Source organism: Stegostoma tigrinum, chromosome 6 (assembly GCF_030684315.1).
Source record: "Stegostoma tigrinum isolate sSteTig4 chromosome 6, sSteTig4.hap1, whole genome shotgun sequence".
NCBI classification, from domain to species: domain Eukaryota; kingdom Metazoa; phylum Chordata; class Chondrichthyes; order Orectolobiformes; family Stegostomatidae; genus Stegostoma; species Stegostoma tigrinum.
The window spans coordinates 38,645,590-38,666,766 of NC_081359.1; positions in this window are offsets into that span (position 1 = coordinate 38,645,590).

Sequence of the window (21,177 nt, forward strand, 5' to 3'; positions counted from 1 at the left end):
CTTTGTAATTTTGATTGTACAATAACTTTAGTGTGCTTTGCTTAATGTCGAGTAATTTGACCAATCAGATTGCAGCTGGAGCACAATACCTTACATTTACATTTAAAATAAGGAAAAGTTAGGAGCTAAACTGTCTTCTTAATATACTTTGAAGGGGTTTGGTCTGGTTGATAACAATTTCCAAGTCAGGATGCCGAGTGGTTTGGTGAAGAACTTGTAAATAGTGGTGTTCCCACATATCCATTGCCTGAGGTGCTTTCTAAAGAGCCTTGGAAGATTATTGTAGTGCATCTTGTAGATAGTACAACCTACTGCCATGAACATCAGTGGTGTGGGCAGTGAATGTTTGTGGATGTGGTCAAGTTGGCTGCTTTGTCCTGGATGATATCAACCTTCCACAGTGTTGTTGGAACTACACATATCTAGGTAAGAAGTATTCCATCACACTTCTGATTTGTATCCTGCAGATGACAGACAAGCTTTGAGCAGTCACAATGTGATTCAGTTCAATTCAGTTTCTGGTCAATGGTCACTCCCAAGACGTTAGCATTAGTGGATTCAATTAAGTAATGACATTGAATGTCAAGTGATGATAGCCATTGCCTGTCACTTGTGTGGCATAAATCTTACTTGTCATTTGTCAGCTAGATATTTGTCCCTGTCTTGCTGCATTTGAACAAAATTCCTTCAGTAGTTATGAATGAAGCTGAACATTGTACAAACATCAGTGAACAGCCCCACTTCTATGTTAGTTCATAGATTCATACAGAGCAGAAAGACCCCTTCAGCCTGTGGACTCTGCACCGATGTAAGTACAGTAAAGTGCGCTAATCCCAATTTCATACACTTGTTCCAAATCCTTGAATGTTATGATATTTGAAGTACTTATCCGATTTTTTTTAAAAGGTTGTAAGGTTTCTATCCTCCATTACTTTCCCAGGCAGTGCATTCCAGATTTCCAATGCTCACAGAGTGAAAAATGCATTTCTTTTCCCCCAAATACCCTCTGAATCTCTAAAACTATGCTCCCTTATGATTGATCCCTCAACCATGAGGAACAGCTACTCTCATTTCACCCTGTTCATACCCCTCATAATCTTATATACCTCAGTCATCAACCCCACCACTGTCCTTTCTGCTCTAAAAAATACAATCCAAGGTTATCTAGCCTCTCATGAGAGCTCAATTTTTCAAACCCAGGCAACATCCTGCTGAACCTCATCTGTACTCCGACTCATGCTATCACATCCTGCCTGGGGTGAGATGACCTGAGCTGCAGACAGTATTCTATCCGTGGCCTGACAAACTCTCTATAACTCCAAAATTACCTCTGTGTTCTTCTACCCTGTGCAACGACTGATGAAAACAAGTGTACAATATGCATTCTTAAATATCCTATTCATGTACTCTGCCTACTTCAGGGATCTGTGAACAATTACCCCAAGATCTCTCTCTGTCCCACTAAGCTACCCAGCCCTGCCATTCATTAAATACTCCTTAATCTTGTTTATTCCTCCAAATTGCATTAGCTCATAGTTATCAGAGTTAAATGCCATCTGCCTGTAGTATGCCCATTTGACCAACCCATTTATTTCTTCCTGTAACCTACAATTTTCTTCACTATTAACCACTCTACGAATCTTGATGTCATCTGCAAATTTGCTTAACAATTCCCCCACGTTTTCAACTATATTACTTCTTGGACATAGCAATCAGGGTGCCAGTATTGATCCTTGTGGTGCATTGCTGGACATCAGCCTTCTCTCACTCAAACAGCCTTCTATTACTACTTTCTGTGCCCTATTACTAAACCAATTTCTTATCCATCTCACAAAGATTTCCTCAAATCCACATTCTTTAATCTTCTCAATCATTCTCCCATGTGGCACATATTCAAAGGTTTGGCTAAAATCCATATAAACTACATCAACTGATTCTCCCTCACCATCAATTCTGAGGAAGGGTCACCAAACCCAAAAAGTTAACTCTGTTTTCTCCTTAACAGATGCTGCCAGCTGCTGAGCATTTCCAGAAACTTTGTTTTTGTTCCTGATTTACAGCATCCACAATTCTTTTGGTTTTTATTCCCTCATCATAAACTTGTTCTCATTTTCAACAAATTTATTAGGCATTATCTACCTCTGACAAAGCCAGACTATTCCTAATTAACCCAGGCCTTTTCAAGTGAATATTAATTTGCTCCTTCAGAGTTTTCTCCAAAGTTTCTCTACCACTGGCATGAGAGTCACTGGTCTGTAACTTCCTGGTTCATTTGTAAATTACTTGAGGACTTTCTTGTATTATTATAAGAATGTGAATGTTAATGGTTTGGTGTTGTATGAGAGGATTTAAGACTGGCATCAACAATCACTTGTTATTACATCTCTGAAACAACAGGATGGAATAAGCTTTATTATACAGATTAATGTTATATGTAATCGTGCGTAAACAAATCAATTTGTTGGAACTTCTGTGAGTCACACGATAGTCACTCTTTGATATGGCAGGGACTGAGATGTAACAGATACAAATTCGAAACATCAGGGACGAAGGAAACAGTCTCTCAGCAGTACATAATAGAAACCTGAATCCCAAGCAATATGGCAGCCTAATCCAAGAGAAACGATGCTTCAGTGAAGGCAGCCCAAGTCATGAGTGATCAGAGCCTGACTGATCTCTATGCAGCACCCTAATTGAGCTACTTCTAACACTCAGATAGTTTGTACTAGACATTCAGGAATGATTATGTTCACTCTCAGGACTGTGGTGATATGAAAGCCCTGACCTCAACAGCCCAAATGGCCTTTTCTCTGGCTGACTGTTCTCAAGCCCCTGCACTGAGATTGGATGCTCGGCTTGATAAACTGTGGTGGGAGCCCCTGACTGGTAACAGTTTCCCATAATTGATTAAGCATCCATTCCTTTGAACTTTGCGAGATAGACTTTTAGTTGAAACATATTCAGTGTTTTTGCCATCTAAGCTGCCAACACTCAAAGTAGATTTGATATTAATGCAGCCTGGTGCTCTACAGCAACATGTTGATCATTTGTTATTAATGCAGCCTGGTGCTATACAGCAACATGTTGATCATCTTTGACTGATCATTCCTAACAACCATGACAAGTTCCTGGCTTTCTCTACTTTAAATGGCAAGGCAAGATAGAGGTACTTTGAGCCTGTAAGTTCTGAGTTGGCCAATGGCCAATTGCAAAAGAAACAAGACAAATCAAAACAAGGCAAAGATTTTGAGTATCCGAGCATACACAAAGTGAATGATTGTTAAGAAAGTGAGTGAGGAGCCCTTTGTTGCGTCTTGCTATGTTGCATGGCATGGGTGCCAGTCTACACACAAAGTGACCTGGCAGCAGTGTTGTGAAAGAAAAGGTGTTTATGAGTTCCAAAGTGCGGGATTGAAGTGGTGAATAGTATACTAAGTGAAACTGAGATGTACTGTGATGATATGGTGAGATTGTTGTGTGCCTGCTGCCAACGTGTGTGAATGGGCTTGCAAACAATCACTACCAATTTAGTGTTCCCAGAGATGTTGGAGACTGCTGGCCAAGCTGGAGGTCTGGAGATCAAGCAGCAAGCCGGAGCATCACGAACATGTTCTGAATTTCATCTTGGAAATTTTCACCACACTGTTTCACTCACTGTTTAAAAGAATAGTAATCTGCATATAAAAGAGGCAAGAATGGGTTTGAGTAAGATGTTAATTTTTGCAAATAAGCCTGTAACACTGGACATGAATATTCTCATCTCACCGCCCAATTCTGGCATGGAAAACTGCACCTTTTTTCTTGACATCGAGAATCTCAATTTTCCATTCTTACAATACTTGATGGACTGAATCATCATTGGCTATTTTGTTTTGCAGGCTGGGAAAATAGATTACATAACCTAAACCTATAGTGGCTCCTACTAAAATGGAAGATTTACTTGCTGGAAGTGTATAAGGTCCTGAACAGTCTTGAAAATGTGGACATAGGAAGGACGTTTCCTCTGTGGTTAGCTCAAAACTAGGGTGCACTATTCGAAAATTAGGTGTTAACCTTTCAGGATAGAGATGAAAGAAAATAATTTCTTGCAGTGTTTTATGTAACTTTGAAACTCCCTACCTCAGACAACAGCATTGATGGGATTGCTGAGCATTTTTAAGGTAGAGGTGGTTAGATTCTTGTTGTCAAGGGTTATAGGGGTAGGCTCGAAAATCCAAATCAAAACACAAACAGATCATCATAATCTTATTGAATGGAGGGACACACTCAAGTGGCTGAATGGCTTTCATCTGTTCCAATTTTGTATGTTCCCATGTTTGTATTTTGTTCTTACTAAGGAAGTAGAAACATTTTCAATGGTCATAGCAAATTTTGTACAAACCTTTGAGAACAAGTTACAAGCAATTCAAAAAGTTCAAAACTCACTGGTAGAAGACAACCTGAAGTTCTGCAAGAAACCTCAGTGAAAATACAATCCATTGACAAGCACTTGTTAATGGCATGGTAATGTGTAAGATATTGTACACTAACATCATATGTTATTAAGGCACTGAGATGAGAGAATGGAATAACCTGTACTGGGAGCTGCATTACAGGGGCCAGTACAGGGATCAGTAGTGCATAAATAAAAGAGTTTTTGTGAGTATCAAAAGCATGCCAAAGAGAAAATGAGGAATAAAGAAACTGATTTTCCCATTGCTGTGGAATTCTCTGATTTTATCAGACTGACAAATTTTACAAACACTTATTTTTAATGAATTAAGTAAACTTTATCCATGGCTGAGAGGTATCTTACATTACATACTGTGAAGAAGAGATTTTTTTCTCTCTGAAGAGGGTCCTGACCTAAAATGTCAACTTTCCTTCTCCTCTGATGTTGCCTGGTCTGCTGTGTTCTGCTAGCTCCACGCTGTGTTATATCTTATTACTGGATGTGAGTTTGCTCGCTGAGCTGGAAGGTTAGTTTTCAGACGTTTCGTCACCATTCTAGGTAACATCATCAGTGAGCCTCCGACGAAGGACTACTAATACAATGAAGTGTCTACTAAAGCAATTCACTAAGGTTCCAAATTAAGGGATTTGTGAACAAAAATGAAAGATAAGAGCATGCAGTTTTTTTTTCTTTCTAGTCTATTGACTTACCTTGAAACATATTGCATCCCCTCCCCCAGGCAGGCAAAAATAATCAGACTGAAAATGTGACTTCCTCATCCAGAGCCTGTGTGCCATTTTTTTGACCTGCTTTATCTGAAACAGACAGATACATGAATATCCAGGTCATGATCTCTGCCATACTCTTTGAGGTGCGATGACTCTCAGAGGTACAGGGCAGACCCTTGGAGAAGGGAAGGATTGGTATCAGGACTTTCAACACTAAGGCAGAAAGTATCCAACATAAATTTGTCATAACAGAGCAGATGAGATACAGCCTGAAGCTGGCCCATCTGGCAGGCAGGCTCATAAAGATTGAAAGTCACCTTGCATTCTGGATCCTGACAATGATGCACAGCTGCATTCTCTGCTATGCATCTGCCTTAGGAGAACCATTTAGATAAAACACCAGAGGAATTGACAATGCCCAAATCATAGCCGCTATTAGCTGAAGCAAGCAATGTGGTTGAAAGAATGGGTGACAGTTACAGTTAGACATCAGCAAAAATTGTGTTGGCTGCAATTCATGCAAAAACCCTATCCTAGTGAGACAAATTTTCTTGTACAAGAAAAAAATCATGGATTGATTCAGTATCGTTTTTCTGGAGTAACTTCTTTGTTAAAATAAACATGGAGACAGAAGTTAAATATCACTGAAACAAGCATGGAAAATGTCGGAGAAACTCTGTTTCTCTCTCCATAGATATTGCCAGTCCTGCAAAGTTTCTCCAGCACTCTGTTTATTTCACATTTCCAGCAGCTGTATTATTTTGCTTATATTGGAATATAACTGATATGTTAGAAGAATGAATCCTGGATGAGATTTCTCTGCATCCTTTGCTAGTAAAAATCTAATTGTCCATGCTGACTATCTTGAATCTTCTTTATTGGTGGAATCTTGCTGCTCCTTCTTCATCATCCCCACTTCTAGGTGCTCCATGTCATTGACTTTTTTTCAATAGGTAGGACAAGAAGGATTAAAAAATAAACTACAAATGTAGCATTTGAGTTTCATTAACATAAAGATGAGCCCTTGAAGCATGCTTCAAACTCATAACGTCTTTCTCCTTGAAGGACAAAAGACGCAGCTATGTGGAAAAATCACCTGGAATCTTCTCTCCAGGCTATACATGGGAATGGGAAGTAAAAATGGTCGAGCTTTCCTGCTCCTAAGATGCTGTTTGGCCTGCTGTGTTCATTCAGCTCTTCACCTTGTTATCTTGGATTCTTCAGCATCTACAGTTCCTATTATCTCTGATACCATTTAAATCCAGCTTTTCTTTCCCCATTTTTCAAGCACTTGGTTCATAAGATTACATGTTTTGACATCACAAGCGTACTCTTAAAAATTTTTAAATGTTTTAAGGGTTTCTGTCTTTACTATCATACAGTTACAGAGTCACTCAGCACGGAAACAGACTCTTCAGTCCAACCAGTCCATGCCAAACATCATCCCAAACTAAACCAATCCCACTTCCCTGCATTTGACTCATATCCTTTAAAGATTTCTTATTCATATACTTACCCAAATGCCTTTTAAATGTTGTAACTGTACCTGCTCCTACCACTTCCCCTGAAAGTTCATTCCACACATCAGCCAGTCTATGTGTAAAAAAAGTTGCCCCTCACATCTTTTTAAAATCTTTCTACTTGAAAGTATGCCCTGCTTGTATTGAAATGGCCCTCATTAGAGAAAAGACACCTGGCATTCACCTTATCTGTACCTGTCATAATTTTATAAACCTCTGTAAAATTACCCCTCAATCTCTTATGCTCCAGTGAAAAAAGTCCCAGTCTATCCATCTGTTCATAACTCAAACCCTCCATTCCTGGTGGCATCCTGGAAAACATTTTCTGAAGCCTCCCCAGCTTAATAGCATTCTTCCTATAATAGGGCAACCAGAACTGGACACAGTACTCAGAAGAGGCCTCACCCATATCCTGTACACCCTCAACAATAATGGCCCAGCTCCTACACTCAAAGATCTGATCATTATTCACATGTCTTCCAAACCTCCTGCCTGTTTCATGAGCTGATGCCCCAAGGTCATAGAGCCATAGTCATACAGTGTAGAAAATGGTCTTTCGGTCCATCATGTTGATGCCAAACTCCAAACAGCAAACTATACTAATTCCATTAACCTGCAGTTGGCCCATAGCCTGCTATACACTGACATTTTAAGTACTCCAGATGATTCTTAAATGTTACGAGACTTTGAGACTGAACCACCCTCTCAGACAGCATGTAAATTTACCTGCCATCTGAATGATTATTGATCATTGAACACTCCATCAACACCCCTCATAATTTTATACATCTCAACCATGCTCCCTTCAGTCTTTTCCACTCCACTGAAACCAACACCATTCCATCCAAACTCTCATCATAACTAAAATTCTCCAGCCCAAGCGCCATCCTGGTAAATCTCCTATGCATCCTCTCCAATGCAGTCACGTACCTCCTAAAATATGGATTCGAGAACTGCACATGATACGCTAACATTGGTCTCACTAACACTTTCTATAGTCACCACATTACCTCACCCTTAGCTCTATGCATTGGCTGAGAAAAGTAAGTATCCCGTATGTCTTTTTAACCATTTTATCTACCTATTCTGTTACCAAAAGCGACTGGTAGACATACACACCAGGATCATCCTGATCCTCAGCACTTTCCAGGGTACTACCATTCATAATAGTTCCTAGCCCTGTTTGTCCTGTCAAAGTGCATCACATCAAATTTATTTGGATCAAATTTAATTTGCCAGTGATCAAATTTTTTGACTAGCCTATGTATATCCCACTGTAATCCGAGACTATTATCCTCATTATTTATCTCACTACCAGTTTTCATATCATCCACAAACTTAACTGATGAAACCTTCTACTTTCAAGTAGAAATCATTTATATCTATTAAAAACAAGAAGGACCCTAATGCCGATCATTGTGCTGCACTGTGGCTCAGTGATTAGCATTGCTATCTCACAGTGCCAGCGACCTTGGTTTGATTCCACCCTCAGGCAACTGTCTACTTGGAGATTGCACATTTTCGCCAAATCTGTATGGGTTTCCTTCAGGTGTTTTGGTTTCCTCCCACTGTCCAAAGATATGTAGGTCAGATGGGGTGTCCATAGAGCACAGACATGTGTAACTTAGGTGGGTTAGTCACAGGAAATGCCGATTACAGGAAATTAGGTTAGGGCTTGAATCCGGATGGGATGCTCTTCAGAAGGTTGGTGTGGGCCTGATGGGCCAAATGGTCTGCTTCTGCACTGTGGAGACCCCAGTGAGCATAAACTTCCAGTCACAAAACTTACCCTCAGTTTTTACCCTCTGCATCCAGCCTGTCACCTAATTCTGGATCCAAGTTGCCAAGCTTCTTCAGTTTGGCATTGCTACTTTTGCTGTAAGTTTCCCATGTGAAACCTTATTAAAAGCCTCGTTGAAATTCATGTAGATCATATGAAATGCAACGTCCTCATCTATAAACATGGCCACTTCTTCTGAAAAAAAAGCAATTGAATCGGCAAACTTGACCTCCCTTTAACAAAACCATGCAGATTGTTCTTTCTTCACCCCTGCCTTTCCAAGTGGAGATTAATTCGGTCAAAATAATTGACCTATAGCCTCTTTGTTTATTCTTCACTCCCTTTTTGAATAACAGCCCCACACTGGCTGTCCTCCAGTCTTCTGGCATCTCTCCTATGGCCAGAGACAAATTGAAAATAATTCTTAATTAAAATTGTTGCCAGTGTCCCAATTTCCTCCTTTGCCACACTCAACAGACTTGCATACATTTCAGTTAGCCCTGGAGATTATTTTAGTTCTAAGCTTGCTAGACCAATCAGAAACTTCTCTTCATTTATGCTAAATAAAAAAAAACAGAAGAACTGTGGACGCTGTAAGGCTTGAACCCTTCTATGTGATAGCCCACACCTCCACACACCAGGCCTTGTAACCACATAGTCTGCTATTATACACAATCCATTGTTAGCCACTAACATTCTCCATTAACAGCTATTCACTCTCCTAGCCAGATTGTTATCCACTTCCTTGTCTATCCAACTGTTCTTCTGTCTCTTTGGTCTCTATCCCCAACTATTGTTTACTCTTTACCTCCTCCTCCAACTCTATCTTCTGTAAAAAAAACCTGACATTTCCTAGCTGCTGTGAGTTCTGAGGAACAGTCACTGGACCCAATATGTTAGTTCTGATTTCTCTTCACAGATGCTGCTAGACCTTCTGAGCTTTTCCAGCAATATCTGTTTTTGTTGCTTCATTAATGCTAATTTCTTCAAGTATCTCAAATTTCGTCTTGCTGATTTCTATATTGCAGGGGAGGTGATAGACTGGTGATATCACTAGACTATTAATCCATAAACTCTCAAAATGTTTTGGGGACATAAGTTCAAATCACACCATGGCAGATGGCGAAATTTGAATCAAAGAAAAATACGGAAGTTAGAATCTACTGATGGCCATGAAACCATTGCCAGGAAAATAAAATATTTCTCCAGTGATTAAGAATTGGAGATCATTCTGTTGATATCAGGTCTTTTCAAAGGGATGATTATGATATGCCTACATTCTACTTGCTTTCCAAGAGTGCCAAGAACACAGTTGGAGATCAGTGTCGCTGCCTATGGAAGTGGGCTGCAGTTGGATTAGTATGAAACTAGCTTCTGTATAGATGAAAAATAATGGGGCAATGTGCAGTATAAAGGGTGAACAGCTAATACAAATTGTTAGAAGTGCTTCATCAGTGCTGTAAGTCATATTTAACTGGAACTTAAGAGAGAAGGATTATGGTGAAGCCTTGCAGTATTCCATATTTTGAATCACATAAACAGCCAATAAATGCTTATTAGTTTATAACGGTATGCTTGACAGCTCTCTTCTATCAAGATGCACAGACCCCAGTCATGGTATTATTGCACCAAATTCTTGTAGAATCAAAGCAACAGCCAGAAGAAATCAATCAGCAAATGACCCTGCAAGTAATTGATGGCCTTTCTTTAAAATAATGCTGGTGGGACTGTTCTCCCTGCTGCTGAATGCATGTTCAGCCTAGCTAGGTTAATAGAGGGCATGAGCTGGAATACTGAACATCAAAATGACAATGCTCACATGATGTCATGATTAGTCTATTCTGCATACTTTCAGCTGATAATCACTATCTCTATGCCAATGCTCTCAGTAGTTTGGCATTCAGTCTTAAAACAGCCCAAAAATGTCTGTGCCTGCTGCAAATACCTGATTGAAAGGCAATTTAAGTGCTGAGAAATTGATGCTAAAGTCATTGACTTTTTTCTCCCTATAAGGAAATACACATTGCTTTAATTCATCAGCCTTTGCAACTAATTTGAATGTTTTCATATATCTGAACTTTCTCAACGTAGCCACAGGGTGGCTTGTTATAAAACATTCAAGGCATTTCACCAGATGTTGGATTTGTTTGTTCTGAAGCAAAGTCTGAGGTGCATAAGAATTCAACCAATTGTTAATGGCCTCTGTGTCAGTTCACATGAAATAACAAGTATATATTCTAGTTTGGTTGGAGAGAGGGTTCATAGATTTTTCTGCCCTCTTTTGAGCACTAAAGGTGAAGTGTCAATCATTTCTGAATTTTTTTGTCTCAGAAGATCAAATAGGAAGTAATGTGGTACTTTTAGAATCTTGTTAGAATTTTGACGGTCTGTCTAAATAGAATGCCAGACATTTGAAGTGCGGAAAATTGAATTTTTTTTCTCTCTAAGCTTGACTGTATATATAATGAGAATTCAGGAACCATCAACATTTGGAAATCAAGTCATGTCCTCCCAGCACATGTAACTATTGCATTGGATGCACTGAAGATGAAATTTTATCCTTGCATGGTTTGTAGCAACTTTCTCATATCCCTAAACAACTTACAAATCTTCCACTAATATCATTCCAGTGTCATGTCAGAACTTCCATTAAAATTGTATTTCATAAAACCTTAAAGACATACGAGACAACAACCAAACATTTATCTTTTAGTTGCTGTCATTACGTGAATAAATACAACAAGCAGTTCTATAGGGTTGCCAATAATAGATGAGTTGAAGGATTAGCTAAAATAAAATGTAATATTGTTAGTTCAAAGTAAATGTTGAGCAGAGTATCTGGAGAACACACATGAATCGGCTAAGCATTTCAGGAGGTGCAAAAGTTTGGTTTTACTGAGACCCCCTTGAAAATCTGCTCCTTGCCTCTAATTCCGTACAATTAGGCCCTGCCACGCTGACTTGAAATACGTAGTGAAGTATTGGAGGATTACAGCAATACGAGAAACACTGTATACTGGTTAGAAAAGTAAGCAGATGTTCTGTGTGCCCTCTTATTTGGATATAACAGATAGGAAAGAAAGACGTAAATGCATTAGAAATAATTCAAAGGAGGTTCACTGAATTGATATTGGGACTAATCTGGTTATCTTATGAAAGAAAGTTAGGCAGGCTGAGCAGGTTCCAGCTGGAGTTCAGAAGAATGAGGATGACTTGATACAAGTGTGTAAGATCCTGAGTGGCCTTGAAAAGGTGAATGTGTAAAAGATGTTTCCTTTTGTAGATGATTCTGGAACCAAGAGCACCATTATAAAATTAATAGACATCTTATAAGATGAGAAGAGATGAAATTCTTTTGTCTCGAAGGTTTGCAAAACTTAGTAACTCTGTCTGAGGGGGAGGAGCAAGGTCATTAAATATTTAAGGCAGAGGGAAATATACTTTTGTTAGATAAAGAAATCAAGGGTTGTTGGGAATGATGGAAATGTGAAATTCAAATATAAGCACATCAGCTACAATTTTGCTGGAGCTGGCTCAAGGGGCTGAACGGTCTACAACTGTTTCTAACTCATATGTTTATGGGTTTGTTTTGTTATAACACGATTGGAAAAGGATGACATTTTCAGCTTCATTAAGAACCCATTGCCATTTCATGGTCAGATCAGAAACCCCTCACAATTGTATACTCATGACAAAATATACCCTTGGAAATTTTACTCAACACAATAATAATTGTTAGTCACATCATAACAAACTTCCTTACAAATAAAATACCTTGACAGCAGGCACATAGGTAGCCATAACGGTTGTGCACACAGCTTCTAGGATTGCATTCTAATTTAGCCCTGCCTACTCCCTTAGTTGTAATAGCAAAATCAAAATAATGAGAAGCTTGCAACTGGAAGCTGAAATCCTGCCATAAACAACCGGAGGGTCATGCATACAAGTCAATCAGAGGCAAACACCGCAGTAATGACAATTGTCACCACATTCTGCCCCGTCAATATCTCCTGCCATCACCATGAATGGTGATGAATGGTGAAAGACAACCCAACTGACTGTACTTAATATTAAAGGGATCATTAGATGCTATCAAGGGAAGCTGGGAGTAGGTTTGTACTTATTTTGCTGCATTCACTTGTGGATTTACTGCCGTTTAATATTGAATCCACTCCTGCTTTAAATGGTACAAATATTTTGATTATTTTTATAAACTGTGTATTTTTTTACATCAAATACTTTCATCTTAACTCTGTGTTATGTCGCCATTACCCTTTCAACTCAGTTATCCTACTGCTTTTCCTGGTCTGAAACCAATGGTGATACTTCTAAAATCTGATGTCTTCATACATCCAGGTCATAGAAATCCTGAGTTTAGAAAACACTGTCAAAGCTACCTTGTTGATTTACTGCAATACATCTTAGAGATAGTACTCTGTAGTGCCACTGTATGTAATAGTGAAGACAGCACACATTGTCCTGGAGTTGCCAAGCGTCTTGAGTGTTGTTGGAAATGACCTTATATTCAGTCTCCCAACTTGTACCTTGTCTATGGTGGCCAACCTTTGGGGACACTGGAGGTGAGTTCCTCACTGCAGAATTCTTTGCATGTGCTTGGAGCCAGTGTATTTATATGTTCAGTGTAGTTCAGTTTCTAACCAAATATAAGCCCTTCATATTGGGGTAATTTAGCGATGGTAATGCAGTTGAATGTCAACGATTCTTTCATGTTAGAGATGGTCATTTTTGGCATATATGGCATGTATAATTTTGGTTTTTTGTCAGAGACCAAGCTTGGACACTGTCCAAGTCTAATTGTATTTTGGTGTGAACTGCTTATTATCTGAGGAGTCACAAACAGTGCTGAATGTTATGCAATCATAAGAGAACATTCTCATTCCTGATCTTAAAATGGAAGTGAGGCCATTAATGAAGCAAGGTGGTAAGATCTACAACACTTTTGAAGAACTCCAGAAGAGATTTGCCGGAACTGAGTTGACCTATCTCCATCAACCATCTTCTTTTCAGTCAGACATGGCTTCAACCAATGGAGAGTTTTCTACAATTCCCACCGACTCCAGTTTTGATAGGCCTCTACACATGATCAAATGCTGCCTTCATGTCGAGAACATCTCAGATCTGGAATTCTGCTATATTGTCGATGTTTGAGTCAAGGTTGTAATGAAGACAGGAGCTGAGTAGCCCTGGTGGAACCGAAACTGGGCATCAATGATAACATTATTGCTGAGCAAACACTACATGTTCGCACTGTCAACAGTCCCTTAGCTGGTTCTGCAAACCATCGAGTGTAGACAGATCGAACGGTGATTGGCCAGTTTGGATTTCTCCTGCTATTTGAATAAAAGACATACCTTGGCAATTTTCCATATTGCTGGGGAGATAGCAATGTTGTAACTGTGCTGGAACAGTCTGGCTCAGGGCAAAGCTATTGTTGGAGCATAAAACAGTGTGAAGCTGGATGAACACACCAGGACAAGCAGCATCAGAGGAGCAGGAAAGCTGACATTTTGGGTTGAGACCCAACTTCGGCCCGAAACATCAGCTTTCTTGCTCCTCTGATGCTGCTTGGCCTGCTGTGTTCATCCAGCTTCACACCATTTTATCTCAGCTTCTCCACATCAACAGTTCCTACTATGCCTATTACTGGAGCATGAGTCTTCAGTACTATTGCTGGATTATTATCTGGACCTGCAGATTTGCCACATCTGGTACATTTAACCATTTCTTGATACGACATGGAGTGAATCGAAGAACCAACAGGGGTGTATAAAATGCAGAAGATACATTGCAATAACTTAGTTAAACTCCTCCAGCTGCAGCTTCCAAACCCATTACATTTCCCACCTAAAAAAAAGTCCAGGGGAGTATATACTTACGAACCTCACTGTTTCTGTGTTCATCTCCAAGCCATTCAGCATCCTGTTTATGAAAAATATTGTCGCTCCCTTTGAGAAGCTGGGAATAAATCCGAGAAATCATTTTGACCATCACTGTTATCTACATCGTAATGACTGCCTCAGCTCAAGAGGGAGGATCTCCAATGATTTCTTGAGGGAAATTAGAAATGGGCAACAGATGCTGGTCCAGCCATCAATGCCCATGACCTATGAAAGAATTTGAAGACAAAATTGGGAACTGGGCAGCAAACAAATATGAAGAGATTCATTTCAACAATGATTTCTCATGTTAATTTTGCAAATAAACCGAATTTGCATTGAAATCTTGTCAGACCTTCAGACATTGGTGCTCAAAATTGATTTTTACAAATGTGTGGAATTTTCTGATATTGAATGTAAAATAACTTCCTGGCAAATGTCGATGTGCTGACCTTGCATTGAGCTGAATTTACAAAGTTTCACACCTAAACAGGGCATTTTCAATAAAGAGAAAATTATGTGTAAGCAATTCTTAAAGAAAAGTTAAAGCAATGTGGAAGCTTAAACTATTCATTCTCAGGGACAGACATGTTGATATGTTGTAATTGTTGCTTATATTTTTTAATGGAATCTTCAATCTTTGTAAAAGTTTATCCTGGGCACAGTAGTTGCCTGAATGAAAGCCTAGTGGCTGACCCTGACATATGTAATATGCAATCCAAAACTAACTCTTTCGCTTGAACTTTCTGTCACTTTAATATCCTTTTAGAATCACTGACTCTCTGAACAAATAACAAAGATCTTCCCTGTCTAACATATCAAAATCCCCTTTGCTGTTTTAAATGAATGCCAGACAATTTTGAACACTTTTTTTCTCTTACATAAATAACCTCATCATTAATCATAGTTAAAGAACTTAACCTCTGTGTGGCGTAATTGTGTTTAATCTCCCTAAAAGTATAGTGCTCGAAACTGCTCCAAATAGTTTAGCTGTTTCATAACCATTAACCTGCATTGATTTTACATTAACTCTTTGCCTCCATTGTCTAATGTCCCCATTTATGAAACTAGACTTTCTTGCCTATTTATTTTATACCATTAGTTTTCCATTTTTGTATTCTCATATACTATGTTACTCTGTTTTTTAAAGTTTTAAAAGCTAGTGAAATAACTCCATAAAGGCCAGTATTCCGTCACCAAGTCACCCTTTATTTACAGTCGTAACACTTGACACTGGTCCACCTCCCACAGTCACCTCTCAGAATGAAATGATCCTTTGACATTCTTGTTTACATGCGTCACCCAGGCCTCCTTGATTGGGCCAGGTTAACAAAACCTACTCAGAGAACTCATATTTTCTGAGGTGTACCTGGCTGACATCATTATTATCACTACATCCGTCCCTCTCTAAGTCTGGGGACATCAGCCTGCTCTTTTTCTTGTAGTTTTTCCTGGGGTGTTTTCAAACCTGTTCCGCTTCTTCCAACTCAACTTTGGATACAGGTGGCGTGTACCGGACTGCAGCCCGCCTCTTGCACCTGAAGCATCTTGGAAGAAATTCACCCTCTTCTTCAGGGCATCAAGGCTGCAACATCTGCTGTGCCCATCTCAGAATCCAAAGTTTATTTAACACTAAGCAGAGGGGGAAAACCCATGGGTTCGAACAGACTTTCCAGAAGTTCTGAGGTGGCAGGTATGTTTTGCTTCTGCCCCATTTGCAAGTTTGCAGTTTTCATTTGGTCAGTGGGCTTGTTCGGGACTGCTCACCTACCCTAAATTTGCACACAAATCCTAACCTCACGTCATCAGTGTCTATTACCCACGCAAGGCTATTTCCATGGCATTGGCACCCAAATTCATCCTCTGAAGTAAACAGTCTCTCTTGCTTCAGAGTTTTGTGTCCAGTATTGGCATTCCTGAAACATTTCTCCCTTCCTGCCAGGTCCAGAAAGATCAGATTTAACCTGGTGCAGTCTCTTCTTCCCATTAGCAACTCTGCTGGAGCTATCTCTGTAGTTGCATGAGCAGTGGCCCAATAATCAAATAGGAATTGGCTCAATTTGGTACCAAGTAAAGCTGTGGTCTATTTCTTTTAGCCTTCCTTCAGAGTTTAAACTAGACTGCCCACCTGACAATTGCATGGTGGATGTTATGGAACTATTTTTATATGCTGAATGTCATTCAAATTCAGGAAATACTCAAACTCTCTGTTGCTGAATGATGGTCCATTTTCTGTGACCAACACTTCTGGATGCTTGCAACCTATCTATCATTGTCACCTTGTTTGTCAAATGATAGCTATGCACGTCCAGACACTTTGAGTGAATATCCACAATGACTAAGAATGTTGAGCCCATGAAATGTATGGTATAGTCAATGTGTAACTGTGTATAGGGTTTACCCAGACTTTCCTATGAATGGTGGAGAGCTGCTGGAGATAATGTTTGCCCTTATTGGCACTCTACATACTGCCCCACCACTGTGGCTACATCTGCATCCAATCGTGGCCCCTAGACATAAATTCTCACCAACATCATTTTGGATATCTACGGAGTACCCTGGTGGAGTTCAGCCAATATCAGGTGGCAACTTTTGCACCAGACAATCGCACTTGCTCCCCATAAGAGGAGGCAGCACCATTGGGAGGAAGCTCAAGGCATCTGCATTTGCAAGTTGGCCTCACAGAGGGTGTTCCAACTTAAAATTGTATGCACTTAGAATGAGGGCCCACTGCTGAATTCAACCTGATGCTATTGGTGGCACGGGCATGTCCTCTTTGAATAGCCCTAGCAGGTATGTTACTGTTCCAAATTTAGGTCCATTAAAGTATTGGTGGAACTTTCTCAAATCCAAGATGACAGCCAAATCTTCCTCTCTATCTGGGCTGCATCAGCCAAAGTCTGGGAAGCATACACTATTGGGCCTTCCTCTCCATTGGGCCATCTGTGAGCCAATTCTTCCCCGATACTGTATATGGAGGTATCATACGTCAGCATCATCTCTCACTTGGTACCATAGTGCGTCAACATTCTGGATGATGATAGCTGTTTTATTTCCATGAAGGCTACATCTTGATTATGAGACCATTTCCAAGGCTGACCCTTTCTCAATAGCAGACATAAGGGTGCCAGAATGGAGATGCCAAGATGAGCTTTCTGTAATAATTCATCAATCCAAGGGTTAAATGCTAATACAAATATGGGAGCTGGGACACTTTAGATTACACTCACTTTACCTTCCAATGGGTGTATTACAGTCTTGTTGATTCTGTAGCCCAAGTAGGTCACTTGGGGTGCCTGGAACACACATTTTTTTTCCATTCTAAGGCCCATGCCTGCCTTGGAGAAATGCCCAAGGACTATTTCTAAGTTCTCAAAGTGCTTTCTACTGATCTTCCCTGTTATTAGCGCATCATTCAATAAATGGTGACCTGGAATAGGCTTTCTAAAATGTTCTCCATTGTTCACTGAAAAATGGCACAGGCTGATAATACGCCAAAAGGCATTATCATAAATTGGTCCATATCCTAAAGGGTAATAATTGTAGCATCCTTCTGGGAGTCCTCATTTAGCCATTTTGCATGCGTGGCTCATATCATCTTCGTGCAGGACAGCTCCCCTGCCAGCTTTGCGTATAAGTAGCCTATGCAAGGGACTGTGTATTTATCCAGCTGCGAAAAATGGTTTACCCTTTGTTTAAAATTCTCCAAACAAGAACCGATTTGTTGGGCTTTGCACTCAGTACAACCAGTCCTTCCCATTTCACAAACTGTATTACTTTGATGATTCCTTTACTTTCCAGCCTCCCGATTTCTGCGTCTATTTTTACCTGTAAAGCAAATGGCACTGGGTGGACTTTGCAGAATCGTACCATTGCTTCCTGGTCAACATCCAATGTGGCCTTCATTCCTTTGATAATCCCCAGGCCTTCCTGAAAAAAAAACTTCTGGATGTTTAGTTATGACTTCGGTCAGCAGCAATTTTCTAATCGAAAAATGTCGAGCCAATCAAGGTGAATATTTCTAAAGCAATTTCACCTCATCAGGCTGGGGCTTGCAACTTTTACTACAATCATTGGTGACTGATCCAGCTGCTTCTCATATGAGACTGGAACCGAAGTCATGCCTTCAATCTGTAAGGGTTTGCCCTATATAGGTTCTAGGTCTAACCGTGGTCTCCATGCAGAAACTTAAGGGTCGTAGGTCCAAAGCAAATTTTATTAAAGGCTAGTTTTTGTAAACTCCAATGCAACTGCACCAGTATCAGTTTCCATTAGAACTGAATGACCATTTAACCAGTTATTTATTTTGATTTTTTCTGATTGGCACACTCCTAGGCAATTTAATCGTTCCAAGCCAGATGTAGGTGGGATTTCCATGGTGTGTACAATCCTGAAAACTAGCCTGTGAGCTCTCTCACTCAATTTAAGTCAAGTGAGATTTTGCTGCTCTCGAGCCTATAATCCAACAGTAACTACAATGGTTTGCTGTTCTGCATCCTGAAGTCAAGGCTTGTCTTTGTTTTGGGGTTTTGCTGTGGGCTGACCTGATGACCCTCTGGTCACGATATGTCCTTTGTGAGGCTATGCAATTGCTTTCATTCAAATGGTGTTCCCCTAACTCCATCAAGCTGGATGGGGTGCCCACTTCCATTGGCATAACCTATAGCTCTGCTACACTTGGCACATTTTCTAATGGCAAAACCAATTGTAGTGCCTGTTTGAGGTCCAGTTGGGTTTCAGTTGGTAGGTGCTTTTGCATGGTACCATCATTAATCCCACATGCCAACCATCTCTCAGCATCTTATTAAGGGTTAAATCAAAGTCACATGCTTCTGTCAATCATCATAATCCATGGTTCTCGAGCTGCTGAGTGAAACTGATCATGTTTCAGGATTAGAGAAAGATTAAGATTACTAATATTCCTTCCCTAAATCCGACAGTGTTTGGAAGATTTTAGTATCCGGTGTATCAGGAGATGTTAGACTCCCAATAACTGATCAAATTTCTTCAGGAACTTTTTTTTAATTTCTGGTTGCCACTGAAATAATTCTACAGATCACCTTTTAATTACATGAGCGCAGTGCTTGGGTTTAGTTCAACATCTTCAGAGCCAGTGGACAGAACCTGTGACACTCCTGTTGACACCTGCCTGCCAGAGCTACTTGATTGGAGCTGGTTAACAGCCCCAAATCAGGAAACTCATATTCCATGAGGTCCACTTGGCTGACCTCATCATAGTCACTATAGTTCATCTAAATGGCTCTTAACTGTCTGGAGGGTTCCTGCCTCTACCACACATTTAGATAGTGATGTCCAGATACTCACCACTTCCTGGGTGAAAATCATTTTCCTCAAATTTCTTCCAATCCTGTTGTTCCTAAGCTCAAAACTATCCTCCTGGATATTGGGCAGTGAAGAAAAATGTACAGAGTTCCCCTATCTAACCTCTTTATGTCCCTTAGAACTTTGTTATCTTCCCCCACCCCAACCCTAGGCTTCTTTGCTTGGAGGAAAATAACCTAGCCTCTCTTCAAAGTTCAGTCATTCCAGTCTGGGCAATATCTCTGCTGAAGCGTCTAGGCCCGAAATGCCAGCTTTTGTGCTCCTGAGATGCTGCTTGGCCTGCTGTGTTCATCCAGCTTCACACTATATTATCCTGGGAAATCTTCTTTGCACCCTCAATGGGTAAACAAATCCTTTCAATAGTAGGGCAAGTGGAACTTAACACAGTCTCCAGTTGGGTCTTAACTAATATTTAATACAGCTTCATCACAACCTCCTTGCTCTTGTATTCAATATCTCGCCAATTAAAGGCAGGAATGCTATATGCCTTACTAATCATCTTATCTACCCTCCTGATACTTTCAAGGATTTATGGATATGCGCACCAAGGTTCCCCTCGTCCTCTGTACTTCTTAGTACTCCCTCACACTTTTCAGGATTAAGTTCCATTTGCCACTGTTTAGTCTTCCTGACCAGCATATCTACATTATCCTGAAGTATAAGGTTACATCCTCACCATTTACCACATTATCAACTTTCATGTCACTAGTGAACTTATGGACTAGTACCTGCTTTGAATGACTGGTGTACAAGGACATCGATATTTCCCAATGCACCACAATTTACACAAAACTCCTTCATTATGATTTTCCCGCTAAAGTGGAGAACTTCACACTCTTCCATGCCATGATGAATCTGCCATGCATTCATTTTCACATACACTTAACTTGTTTCAATTGCCTGAACGGGTCTTCACGTCTTCCTTTGCGCTCACAACCCAACATAGCTCTATGCCATGAGCAAACTTGGGAAAATATGATCACAGCAGCTTTCATTCCTTCAATATTCTGATACTACCACAATCCACATCCACGTCAGATGTAGTATCCATTAAGCCATGGTGCACACAGAACACAACTGGCAAATCGGAAAACAAGTGACATAACATAATAGCTTATCTGCAATTTTAACTCAGCACCTTCTGTGTTCTCATTTACAATGTACTTCAAAGCAAGTATCATACTCCTAAACCAAAGAAATAATTTTTAAGACGTGTACTCCATAAACACATGTCTAAAGCCCCCTTATGCTACAAATGGCTTTTCCTTCATTCACATTTGCCTTCAATGTCACCAAATTGGGTATTGGAGGAAGAAAGATCTCATCTTGCTTATTGATACTGCACATGTAATCAACAAATGCACCCCTTTTTAATGCATGTTTTACAGTAGAATTTCAGTTATGCACAGCAGTGTGAATGAGTGGCCATCCATACCTCAACTCAACTCCTCAAATATCAGGCAATACATAGAATAAC